Source organism: Empidonax traillii, unplaced genomic scaffold (assembly GCF_003031625.1).
Source record: "Empidonax traillii isolate 1590-97213 ecotype Southwest subspecies unplaced genomic scaffold, ASM303162v1 scaffold411:size1093445, whole genome shotgun sequence".
Taxonomy (NCBI): Eukaryota; Metazoa; Chordata; class Aves; order Passeriformes; family Tyrannidae; genus Empidonax; species Empidonax traillii.
Window position 1 is genome coordinate 803667 of NW_020955604.1, and position 13529 is coordinate 817195.

At 37.6% G+C, this 13529-nt stretch overlaps 1 long non-coding RNA gene across 1 annotated transcript; it reads right to left on the bottom strand.

The window, feature by feature from the left end:
• Positions 1-11322: 11322 nt before the first annotated feature.
• LOC114062477 lies at positions 11323-13128 on the bottom strand. Its single transcript, XR_003572390.1, has 3 exons — positions 12998-13128; positions 12829-12902; positions 11323-11369 (listed from the first exon to the last, which is right to left on the bottom strand). It is a non-coding gene; the product is annotated as an uncharacterized LOC114062477 (long non-coding RNA).
• Between the last annotated feature and the right edge of the window lie 401 nt (positions 13129-13529).

Consider the following 13529-nt stretch of genomic DNA (forward strand, 5'->3'; position numbering starts at 1 on the left):
AAAAAAAAAAGGTGGGGGGAGCTGAATTTATGATCCATAATACAACCAAGTGGGAATGAATGCAATACATATAACATACTATTAAGAAGCTAGATGCCTGTTACAATGTGAGAATTTTACACTCATGATATTTTTTTTTAAAAAAAGCAGTTTCATTTGTAATAATCAAAGTATATGAGTTGCAGCTTGTATGCATTTATACGTTTTTATATTATGTATTTTTATAATAAACCTATCATCAGAAAGACAAAAGGCCTGAAGTATTGAAATAAACTTTCTGATTGAGGAAAGCCTTTGTGATGGTGACTAGGTGCCATGGTTAGAGGCATATTATAAATATATAAGAGCAAGGCAGGTGATTTAAGGAGGCAGAGATTTCTCAGTGCAACAAAATGCCTGCTGCAAGTAGCAAGTGGGCTTTGAAGAAATTCCAGTTGCTGCTGGAAGAGGCTAAACTGCATCTTGAAAAGATAATAAATAATATCCAGTAGTTTTAATAAGGGGCAGTCTAAAATAGTTTTTTTAGCCTAGGTCATAGTTGTAATATGTTACGAGAACTATTTAACGTAGCAGCTATATATCAACAAGCTTGTTTTTGTTTCAGAAATTAATGTCTTTTCTGAAGCTGTCAAACCTTTCCAAATGGGAAACAATTACCCAATACTAATTACTACAGAAAAAAAAAAAATTAAATAAGCTAGCATTAAAATGCTGGTTTATCTGGTAGATCTCATCCCTAAACAGATAAAACAGTTAGGGTGGTGCTGGAAACCGAGTTACTGTCCAGATTGTGCAACACGCTGTCTGATTTCCCTGAGCTTTTTAAAGAGATGTATCTCTCTGGTATAGATCCCCGTGGTCTACTTACAGGGAAATTTCATTACCATGCTGTGCGGTCCTCACGGTGCTGAAAGTAAAATATTGGATTGACAGGCTCTTGTTGTGGAGCAGGGCTTATTGATGATGGAAAGACTGATTCAATCTCTAATCCTGAAGAACGACCTGCCACCTGGAGTGATAGTATACAGATGGGTGCAATCTAAACTCTCTTTCCGCCTCAAGTTGCATTTGGCTGTAGATTAACAATGTGATTCCATATAATGAAGATGGTTGTTCGGTGCAGTGGCAATTTTCCATTACTGACATGCCATGTCAACAGTTCTGACAAAGCTGTAAGGACAATGTTTAAATGTGCTACATCTGGCTGGGACGGTTGCCAGGTTATTAACAGCCCCATTAAAATTACCTGCAGAGGTCTGTGTCGGTAGGAGAGAACACAGTGCACTGTTTCCCCTGCAACTATCTATGCAGGCATAATAACAGTCCAGTAGCACACACTTGGAATAATGCAGTATTATGGTGGTAATAGCAGACTTTTTACGGTTTTATTCTGGTGAGGGAATATTTTATGGATTTATTTGTATTGAATCCAAATCCTGTGGCCTTACTCAGGCAGATGTCCTGTTGAAGTGAATGAACATTTCACCTTAGGGTGGAGCTTCATCAGTAAGTCTTGGTTTTATTAATGATACTCCAAATAAAAGTACACTGAAGATGTATGCATATATACAACCATTTTTAAAGAAATATATGAATATCCTTTTAATTATGTGTTATTTTCCCTTCCTCTTGAATGGCCATGTAAGACTCCTAGTGAAGCATATATAATATAAAAGGGGTTTAAGGCATTTTTCTGAGTAAGAGTAAAGGGCCGTGCTGTCCCAGAGGACACTGCAGAAGGCACGGCCCATTTTCTGGTGAGCCTCCCCCATTCCCTTTGAGTGCAGGGGAAGCACTTGCCAGTATAATGATAAATGGGCTTGTGATCCTAACTCTTCATAAGCAGGTTTTAGTCCAAGTTGAAACATTCCCTCTAAGTTCAGTACTTGCATGCGGGAAAAGATTTTCCCACCCTGTCTCTTACCAATCCATGTGGAGTCTGCCATAATTTACTTCCAAGCTGTGTCTGTTCATGTGTGTCCAAGAGGACTACACAGAAATAGCTGCCTTTCAACCCTTCCTGTCACTCTGAGCCCCAAGTGTGACCTTCAGGGTGACTTCAGGGTTAGTTCATAACTCACAATGAGAAAAGGAGCCCAAATGGGGCCATCTTAGCCTATTATGGTTATGTGATCAATGGTGTCAATAAAAAGCTGGAGGCACTTCAAATCTGATTAGAGTTCTCTTCTCTGGCATGTTGTATCGAGTAAGTTTCATTTCTTTGCCACCTGAAGGAAAATATAGGTCTTTTATGTCCAAGTGCACAGCCTCTAATCTGTGTCCCTCCTGCTCCAGCTGCCTGAAAAGTGGAAGAATTTTCGAAAATTTGGGGTAATGCAAGGGCTCTTGACATTTATTACACATGGAACTTTCCACATGTGGCAGAAATGGAAAACTAAGTATAGAACGAGCAATATGACTTAATGTCTGTTATGCCATATGCTTTTCCTCCTGCTGCTTTACCAGAGAAAAGGGATGTGGAATAACCTGACCTCATTCTGACCGTGGCTGTGTTTGTAACTCCTTGGGGCTCTTACAGCCACGTGAAGAATTCTTATTCTGCTGCACCACAGAATAGGCAGATACAATACACATCTATGAGAAAACCTGGAGCAAAGGGAGTACAGTTTTGCACCTGAATTCTGCATAAAAGTCTGCCATGAATACTCTAAAATGTATATTACCTCTTATATAAAATTAATTTTTTAAAATTACTTGGTAGCTGTTGGACTTGATATGAGTCACAGCAATATACATGTAATGCCTATGTTTGGAGTCATAAGAATGAGCTGTATTACTTTGGAGTGGGTGTCATGAAGAGTTCTGTGCAAAGACAAAGGATTATAAATTTTATTATAAATTTTAATTTGACTTGGAGCTTGGTCTATGTTCTGTGCTTTAGAAGTAAGAAATGAAAACCAGTGAAGGTGAGGCATTTTGTAGTGTTCAGTGACACAGCTTCATACTTTGGCTCATTTTATTGTCTGGTGGTAGCGCAGAAGTAGAAACACAAATGTGTGGTGTGAACTACCTGCCTTCAGAGAGTGAGGGCCGATCTCACAAATGAGCTTTCTTAATTTGTTTTATGTTTTACTCACATACTGAGGTGAGTAGGCGTAGGTCTTTCTAACCAACTTAGGAGACGAAATGTCTAAGAATAATAATGAAGGAATCTAATAAAAAAATCTAGCTTTCCCACCTGTGCTGAGAAGTTTCAGCGACTGAACATCCAAGTGTGCACAGGGTATTGTATTGACTCAAAGAGGCGCCATCCAGTCAAGATATTCCACTAGTTCCATAGCGAGTGTGCAAAGATCTGGTTTGACATGACTTTGTGGCACTTATATCTGCCTATACTGGCAATGTAGCTTCATACTTTTGATGTAAATATCTTTTATTTAGACTGTTGGAACTAACAAATTACATTATTTAAACTGAAAACATGAAAAAAAAATGTTATGCTGTTATTTTTGCTAAAACTACCACTAATTTTCTCATTTAGAAATGGAAATGGTCAATTACAGTCTACTTCACTTTCAGATTCCAATATTTAGAATAAATTTTTTTATCGTTTCTAAAACTAGAAGTACTTTACCTTCTGATGGAGAAGGAGGAATCATCCTTATCCACCTCAAATATATTTCAATTAACTGTATTTTTACGAAACTCATTTGTATAGAAATTAGTATTTGAGACATACCTGATTAAATGGTGTCTTTAGGGACAGACACATAGAGCAGAATATTGCAAATTCAGTTCTTTTTTTCTCCTAAAGAATCTGAGATTGTCTTAGAGTGTTTACCCGAAATTATATGGTTAAATTAGCTGTCTGGTACTGTTATACTAGATAAATACAATAGTACCTGTTTTTAGATGCTTCTCATAGCAATGGGTATATAAGATTAATTGTATCACTCATATTAGTACACTGTCTATCTACAGCCAGATAATTCCTTTCTTTTAAAATTAATACAGTCTCTATTTCTCATAGTAGGTTAGGCATCATTTTCATTTCATTTTCTACCCCTTCTCAGGCACTGACAAATAATGATGGCTCTCTTCCATTTCAGGGTCCTATTGTAGTTTTAGCCGCCTTTTTCTTTCTTTCTTCTAGAGTGAGTTTAACTCTTGAAACTCCCTGTTCTTTGCCATTTGCCTTCACTCTTTGTTACTTAGCTTTTATTTAGCACCTTTCCTCATCTTGCTCCTTTTCGTTGATGTGATCATTTTGATTTGTAGTTCTGGACCAGTTCCCTCACAGTCTTAGTCATTGTCTTTTCTTGGTGTGGGACTTAGGTGAGACTTCTTTTCTTCATGGTCTACTAGCTGCAAATTTCTTTTCTTAAATAATCCTCTTATCTAGTCTTTTTGTCTATTGAGTTCTGACTTTTGTCCTACTTCTACAACCTTTAATGTATCTACATAAGATTTTCTCTCATTTGATTGTCTTGCCTCCCACTCTAAGCTTATGTTTATATTCAAGACTAAGCCAAAGCTAAAGCCAAAGCTCATCAGTTTGGATCCACATAAATATATGGCTGGTAGAATGCAAGCATCCCTGTATTTAGTAATCACCTGCCTAAAAGTCCTTGCTGTCCCTGTAGCAAGTGGTGCCTAAAACCCCCTAACCCCCTAGAAAAAGTTATCTGAAGTCTCCTCAAGAGCAGCCACTCAGGCAAAGCCATGTTCTTCCAACCCATCATCTCGCTGGGCTGGCACTACAGTTCAGTAAACCTGACTTTTAGGATTTCCTAAAGTCAGTGCCTTAGTACACATTTGTAAAAAGGGCCAAGAATTTGTAGAACGCTTTGTCTAAGTATCGTACCGTCTGAGGAATCTTCTCTTCCCCTGTATATTGATTTTAGCAGTCTTTGAACTGCAGAGAATTACAGGATAAACTCCCTCCCTTCCAGCCCTGAAACAGACACCAGGTAGAAGTCTTGTTCAGTGATTTTTTTCTGATCACATTTCTTCGCTTGCTTTCTTCCTGATTCCTCTGCCTGTTTTTCTCAGCACCTGTTCTGGCCTCATCCTTGCTTTGCTCTTGCTGGTTTTTTTCTCCCCCTTTTTTTTTTTTTTTTTTACCTTCAGGTTTCTTCTCATCCTTATTAACAAAAATAAAATGAAAAAAATCTCCCTTCACCTTTCCAGCCACTGTATGGCAAATATCGGGCTTGGATATGTAAAGTCTTGATGTCGTTCTTACGAGAATAAATGTTTCCAGGAGTTATGTTATTATGTAATTTCAAAGTGTTGATGAGACGAAAAATACAACAAGTAATGATGTGACCAGACAGTCTTTTCCATAGATTTCCTTACCAGTAAAGTTTTTGAAAGTAATGAGCATGTTGTAGAAGATCAGTTGTTAAAAATGCAAAACACAAAGAACTGTCAATCAACTTTGAGGGTCTGATTAATAACTCATTTAAATTGGAGGTTATGGAATGAGTCTATTGCTTCACTTTAAAGACAGGAAAAAAAGAAAGATACTTAGAAAACTAGTTGGTGAAGTAAACTGAAAATACAAATTGGCTAGCATCTCTAGAATTTATTTCCATGTAAGCAGAAAAGCTTTTAGGATGAACCTCAGGCTTCATAGATTAATAATAACTTAAAGAGACTGTTAGGGTAATATCTGAAAGGGAAAGATAAACTAACCAGCAAAGACAGCTACATCACAGAGGTCAGCAACTGTTGGGATTAAGTGAGAACTGTTAATATTTAATCTGTGTTAGACTTAATAAAGGACATTTGAATCCTAAAGGCCTTGACTTTCTTAAAGGCCGACATCCTGGAGTAGTCCTTCAGTAATAGCAGAGAGACTTCCTAATGAATTTGAAGATAGGTTTTGATGAGTCTTCGTCATCAAACAGCCACTTACCTTATTCCTTTAACACTTTTCCGGCTAACTCATATTTCTCTCCTATATAGTTAGTCTTTGAAGTTAAGGTCTCAGGCTTTCTTATCACAGTTTGTGTTCACTGGACTTCAGGTACTTTTCTTTTTCCTTTTAACACTTGAGAAAGAACAAAGCAAAAAGTAAAACTAAACACATGTCAGGCAAGCAATGAATACAAGTTGGGAAGGAATTTATTTTCAGCTGAAAGGTTCGTATATTGGAACAACAATTTTCATTAATGACTTCCTCCCCTAGTGTTATCTCAACCCTGCTGTGATTCATGTTTCTTGGGATTCCTCCTCCTTTTCTATTGTTTGTCCACAGCTGAGCAATTCTCTATCCCCAAGGTTTGTATTTACAATGAGAGATACGGGCACTGAGCCCCATGCTGCTAGAATTCCATTATTTCCCTCTATGTTTCTGTTACTTTTCAAAATATGATATAGATTCAGCACCTGCCTTTTTTTTGCTCCAAATGCCCACCATAGTGGACAGAGGGTTTAGACCTCTCAGGGTCAAACTCAGAATGACCTATACATGCCTCTGGAGCATCAGCTAAGACATCCAAGGTCACTGTCCCCAGATCATCCTGACAGTTTCTCAGCATTAATATGTTATGATACTTCTGTATGGGACTTCAGTATGGGTTACCTGATATCTGGCTGTCCCAAAATAATTTTGACAAGAACTCCATACATGACAAAACTGCATTCTTTAAATAAGGTTATCTATAATAGATTTAACAATTCAGGACAGAAAAATATAACTTCTGCTTTTTGCACTTTTCGAAGTAGATATCAAAATTTTCTTCCTATTTCTGAATCTATTTCTGTTCCTCTCCCCCTTGGTCCCTGGGGAAGGCCTTCTTGCCTTAGGTCTTAACATGGTCTTACCTTTCCTTTGGCCTTGTTCTGTTTTAGGTGCATTTCATACACTGGCTTAGATCTAACTCTTCTTCACAGGTGCACCTCATTTTCCTGACATCTACTGTTACATGTCCATTAGCAGTTTCAGCATCTTCCCTGTCATTCAGGCTTATAGCTCCTATGTCAATTTTGACACTCTCTTCCCTCTTTCCGGAGCAAGTTGTCACTCCATCATGTCACTATTCTCTGTCTGACTGCATCTTCCCTCTTTTACTTCCATGACTGGAACTGTTGTTCGAGATTCAGTTGTCTTTTTGTCTCAAGCACTGCAAGTCTAATGCCAGCTGGATCCCCTGCATTTGTCCCAAGAGTATATAGGACACCCCTCTCACCCCTGACACTGTTTGGTATCCTTACAGTGCATGTTTTTTGTCTCTTACAGCTTTCAAATTTCAAGTGTTTCAATTGAAGTTGGTGCACTGTGGGACTGAAAACTGGCAGCAGAGGGCAGAGGCACTGTGATTCCTTACTAAATTTGTTGTGCTGGCACAGTAAACCCCACAAGCTTTTATTGTCCAAGAAACCCACGCAGGTTAAGTGCTCTCCCTGAATCGTCTGAGTCAGTGCATCACTGGCCAGGTGATTTTCTGTGGACAACAGGATCCTTCGTGGGATCATCTGATCAGCTCCTCTGACTAGGAAGAGATTTGCACTGTTCTCTGGGCTTGACTTAGGCAACAGGTTATTCGGGGGTTGTGTTTTGAGGTTTTGATGTCTTAAAAAAAAATCTATCAGGCAAAACCAGTATGTTTCGTTGTGGGGGGTTAAACATTAGTTACTGATATAAACATCATTTCTGAAACTCATGATGGAGAGGTTCAGTGCTTGTGGTGTGCTCATGTAATGCTGCAATCAGCAGTATGGTGGGACAGTGTGATGCTGTGCTGCAGTTGTAGCCTGAAAAAGTAAAGTCTTCAGAGTGAGATTTTATACTAGCCCTGTGACTGTACTTCCCAAGCATCACAGCACCTAACACAATGTTAGCTGCTGTGACACAGTCCAAAACTCAGAAACACTGAACTTTTGTTTATTGTTTATTAAATTGTTTCAGAAACTTGCCACCAACTATAAAAGTTTTCATAAGAAGTGGCTCTTTCAGTTCTGTAAGGTGAAGCCTTCCAAAATTCACTTCTTATTGGTCTTAGAATATATTACTGTTCATCCTTATTTGACTGGTTTAAAAGGTTGAGAACTACAAGATTATGGATGTTCTATTTTTTCCCATGTCTCTTCTTTATTGCCTTTTTTCTTTGTTATCTCTCCTCTTCTTAAAGTCTTAGTGTAATCCTCACCCCCTTCTACAGGGAACTAAATACAAACAGTTCCCTTGACAATAGTTAGCACAGGGCTCCATAAAGAGCTGGCACAAAATTAAAGCAGCAGGGAAATTTCCAGTAAAAATATTGCATAAGCTCTGTATATACACAGAATATATTTGTAGCATAATTATGAATGTGTCACTCTCTTGATAAAACTTCAGTAAAGTAGCTTGAAATATTTATTATCAATAACTAAAAGTTAACTTCAGTTAAGGGCCCTTTTATGTTCACAACAGTGAATGACTTTGAAATTAAGGGACTGTTTTCAAGATCAGGTTCTTCTGTGAATCCAGTTAGGTGTGTGTTGGTAGAGGTGAGGGGTCCAGTGGTGTGTTCCTGGAATCTGTAATACTTAGACTCAACACTGAAAGAATGATTGCTGTGTGTGTCAGGGCAGCACTACCCTCATCCAAGGGTGGGTTTATAGGAAGGCCATACAATTCCTTGAGTTAAGAATGAGAAAATATATGTTGTACAGTACTGACTCATGACAAATGAATATACAGTGCATTTAAAACCTCTTGTGCCTGTTTTTTCATGTGTGGTCTCTTTCCTGGGCTTTACTCTGGCATTTCAGATGCAGCTGCTCAAGTATCATCTTTGTCAGCTAAGGCTGTCTGGCAAACAGGAAATCTGCTTCCTGGACATTTTAGTTGGAAATCCAGTTTATATCTCTTCTTTAAATGTTCATAGCTAAAAATACATATTCACAAGGGAGAGACTAATATTAAAACTGCCACAGTTCCGGTTGCTGTGGCACTTCCTAGGTACACAGGAGGTGTTAGTGCCAGTTTCTTCCCTCTTTGATTCCAGCCATTGTCTTGTGGTTAATCAGCTGCCATCCTCATGTCACAACCCCAGATGAGGACGTGTAGAGAGCCACAGTACCAGCTTCACAACAGGTCTGTCAATCTGAATTTCTCCGTTTTTTCCATGAGTTCCTAAGTCACCAAGATTTCAATCTCATTTTTGGGTTTCCTGAGCAAAGAGAATAAATACCTTTGTTCCTTTACGAAGATGCAATAAACTAACAATAAAAGTTAAGTACATTTGAAGTACATTAAGTCTTCCAGAATTTTGTCAATTCCAGTAGCAACACATTTTCAAGTTCGTCATTATAAAATAAAAATGAAATATTCTTAACCTCTCTAGAACAATTTTAATATTGGTGTAACATATATTACATATAAAATATAATCTTATGTATTTTTATGTTTGCAAAGCCAGGTTAAAAGCAGCTTTGACAGAATTCACAGCATCAGAAGAAACTTACTTGTTTTGGATGTTATTTATCCCACTGCTTTGCATGCAGTATATTACAGTATTATGTATATCAGTGTACAAGCATATAAGAAAACAAAATGGAAGCAGTAACTATTAATGTGATAATTATTTCCATTTCCCAATTAGTTTCACATCACCTGAGAGAAGATATTTTGGTATATTTGACTACTTTTCAACAGAAACATGGAAAATGATAAATTTGCTTCTAGTCTAGGTCTGCTTGTGTACTGGAACCAGTAGAAAACAGGATGGAACAGCAACCACACGCTATGCTATGACTTAATTCTGTATTCCAGCGGAGACTTGAAATTGGCCATAATTTCTGCGTTCTGTGGTGGGTTTTTTTTCCTTTTTGCTCTTCCAAATGAGAGTGAAGAATTCCTTCCTGTAGTTAAAATGTGTTTTGAATGAGCAGGTGTTAATTCAGTCAAATTTGCAAGCTAATTTAACTTCCTGGGATTTCAACTGTTGAGGCACAAGGGGAAACATTTAAAAAGTGCTGGCAACAGTAAGAGCCTACAGATCATTATTTCAGATTGTTGTTGTTGTTGGAGGAAATGTGATGCAGCATTTGGTTCATCAGCTAAAGTTCCATTCTGTAGCATCAGCCAGGCTCAAGGAGGTCAGTCTGTACCCAGATCTCTTCTGAAACCTGTTTGTTCTCTAACTCCATTGAAGAGTAGTTGGAAGCAAAAAATAGACCGTGTCAGATGAAAGTTGGTATCTTGGCATAGTTCCATCAACTTAAATGGAGTGATACTGATTTATACAAGCTAAGTGTCTGCCCTTAAGTCTGTTGTTTAGAAGTCATCCAGGAGTATTTTCATACCTTTCAAAGGGATGTTCACATGGTCTCTAAAACCTGTGACACTTTAGTAACTGAAGTGTAAAGCTGCAAAGCGGTATCCAAGGCACTTTCCTTTTAAAAATTGCACTCTTAAGAAAAATCATATGCTACAAAATAGCTCTATATCTAAAAATAGTTCTGTCTAGGTGATTTTGTAAGTTCAGATGCTGTGGACTTAACTCTTTGTATTCAGGCTGTGGTAAGGATTCTGCTACTAACAATGAGAATTTCTTTCTATAGTGATGATGAAAAATGTATTTTTGGTCAGTGAGTGATGTATGATTAGGCAGCCCCAGATTATCCACACTATTTATCATTACAGCAATAGAAAACCTTTTATGCTATTTCTAGATAAATTAGAGTGATTTTTTTTTTTTTTAACCTAACGCCACAGGGGAGCTTCACTCTAAGAGAGAAAATAAAGACTAGAACTTACCTCTTTCTTTTCAATTATATTAATTAACCTATTTTTTCATTTTTTAATTCATTGTCTTTTTGTTACATAAAGTGAAAGTGTGGAAATTGATTGCAAGTCCAGAAAACATGCTGTACTGGGAGACTTATACAGACAGATCTATCTGTATCTGTATGCAGCCTCCTAAATCCCTTGTGGAAAAGAACTTGAAAAGCATTTATATGTGTTAAAAAGTGAGTAGTTTCTGTGATTTTAATAACCTTGCTTCTGTCCCTAAATTAAATTTTGTTCGGTTCAGTTAAATCTGTAATTGGGCCTGCCTAGGCTTTTCCTAACAGAAAAACAGAAAGCATAGTTTTCAGCTGTTCATAGAAAAAAACACCAGACAAACAAACAACAGAAACCAAACAAAAACCCCTAAACTTAAAAAATGAAAGTTCCAATTTTAGCCTTGACGTTTAACCAAGTGAAAATTCATCTTTTCAATTTAGGCTGATATTTAACATTGCTACTAACTCAGTACTGTTGAAATATTTCATGCCACCCCATTTTCAGTCTTTTTCTCTGTGGGGAGGGTTCTTTGGCCAGACTAGATGGCAGACCATGCTCTTCACTTGACTGAAGTAGAGGGGAGGCTTGGTGCCATCCCAGCATCTCAGATTCCCCTGAGACAGTTGGACTGCAAGAAGAAATGAAACTCTGCAGATACACTGATATGCTTCCCTTCATAGGGATTTGTTCAGACAGAATTAAAAAGCAGAGTAATTATACAAGAATAAAATATTTTTTATCCCTGAAATAGAGGATCCACATGGGGGAGTTCTATCAGCACAGCTATGGCACTGTAATTATCCTGTTAAAACGAGGCCGCTCAGACTCCTTTTCCAACTAAACCCCAATATGACCCGTTACCACAAGTGGGAAGAAAGGGAATAAAGCAGGTTCATTGGGCCCTTCATCGCCTCCCACGTAACACCTTCAGATAAAAACTGTAATTCCGGTGTGGATAAGAACAGCAATGAATGGAATACAGTGAAACATAGAAGCTTTTTTTTTTTTTTTTTTGTACATTATTGAATGTTCTGTTAACAAAATGAGCCAGACAAAAGATGGAATATGATGATATGGCATGGTGCCGTGCTCTATGGAGATGTCTAAGCAGTTCTGAACACCTGGACTAGTGTAATCAGTAGCTTATTTTATTAGCACATTAAAATGCATTTTTGAAAGCAGTATTTTGCAATTCCAGAATATTTAATTTTAAAATTAAAAAGACATTTGAGAGGTGAGTAAAATAGATGAGATTTTAAAAAATATGCAGTTTATTTACTTTGTTAACAAAATTTGGGTGGCAAACAGTAAATCATTATTTCAAATTCACTCAGGAGATTAAATACAGTGCTCTCTCAGTGGTCTGAGTCATAATTCTTGGTCAGATTCTCCCTTAAAATTCATATCTAGTAATAAGAAATTTAAAATATCCCTCTAATTGCATCTTATTAAAGTTACTCCCCAGTCATTTGTTCTCTAAGGCTTTCACACTGTGTGTTACCAGTGTGTATCATAATGTCTCACTCCACTTTAATCTTGGTGAAATCTGGTGTCTCTCCAAAAGTCTATTGTTTGTAAAGTCAGTTCCTTGGAGCAGTTATTTCTCTTGTTAGTTTACCTAAGTTGCTTTAAGTCATTCTCTTTTTTCCTAGTGAAATAATACTTTGCAAAAATACACAAACTGTGTAAAGGAGCTGTCAATTATCTGACTGAGGTAAGAGACATTCTCAAGAAGACACTTTTTTAAAAAGGAATTGTGGATCAGTTTGTCAAAGAAAGACTTGATATAAAAACGATATGGGTGAAATGTAAGGGTTAAAATTTAATATGTGTCATTTACAAGTTCTTATAGTACAATTTGTAAAGTAGCTTCTTCAAACTCTTCAGGGAAGGAGCCATTCTTTTATACTCTTCTCTTAAGCACCTATCAGGATATGGATGCTCAGAAACATGGAAGTGATTAAAACAGCACTTATTAGTTTGACAAAGTAAGAATGTGGAATGTGCAAAACTTCTAAGAGATCCATTTATGCTGTAAAAATTAAAAAGGGATAAATAAGCCCATGCTTGTGGAGTAAACAACTCACCTCAAAGCACTGGTGGCAGCTTCCTCGTTGTAGTGGGGTCACCAAGGACTTTACTATAGCTTTGGAGGTAGGACCTATGCAAGAGAAAAAACAAAATAAACTAGATGGCTTTTATTTCCAAATCTTGTACATCTCAAAACCATTTTGATGGTTTTTAGCAGCATCTCACCTGTAGAATACATGGCCAGCTCCAAAGCTCAGGCCAGCCTCAGCTCAGGGAGGACACCAGTGGAGAAGCAGGGTGTGGAAGCTTTTTCCTCCAGCCCGTTGGAGGTCTTGGCAGCAGCAGAGTGTTCCCCCAGTACTGCTGGCCAGGTGAATCCAGCAACAGCAGCTGGTTTTACAGTAACTGAAGGAAAGGGGTTCAAATGCTTCAGCTGGTTCATTACAGGATGTAGACAGGTAACAAAATCTACTCCTATATTTCCCTCTAGGAAGAATCTCAGGAGTCTGTGTGAAGGTTAGAGTAGAAGTAGATTGTCTAGTCTGTAAAATTAGGAAGCATCAGCTTTGCGATGGCCTGTGCAAACTTTATTTTGACATTTTATAGAACACATCCAGACTTCATTAGATATTGAAATCATCATTTTCCTCAGAGAGACTCTTTCTCACAGAGTCTACACAAGTTCTCACTCTCTTTAAAAACGTGTTTTTCCAAGCTTTTCCTTTGTCATAAATCTCTTTAAAGATATTAGGTTTGT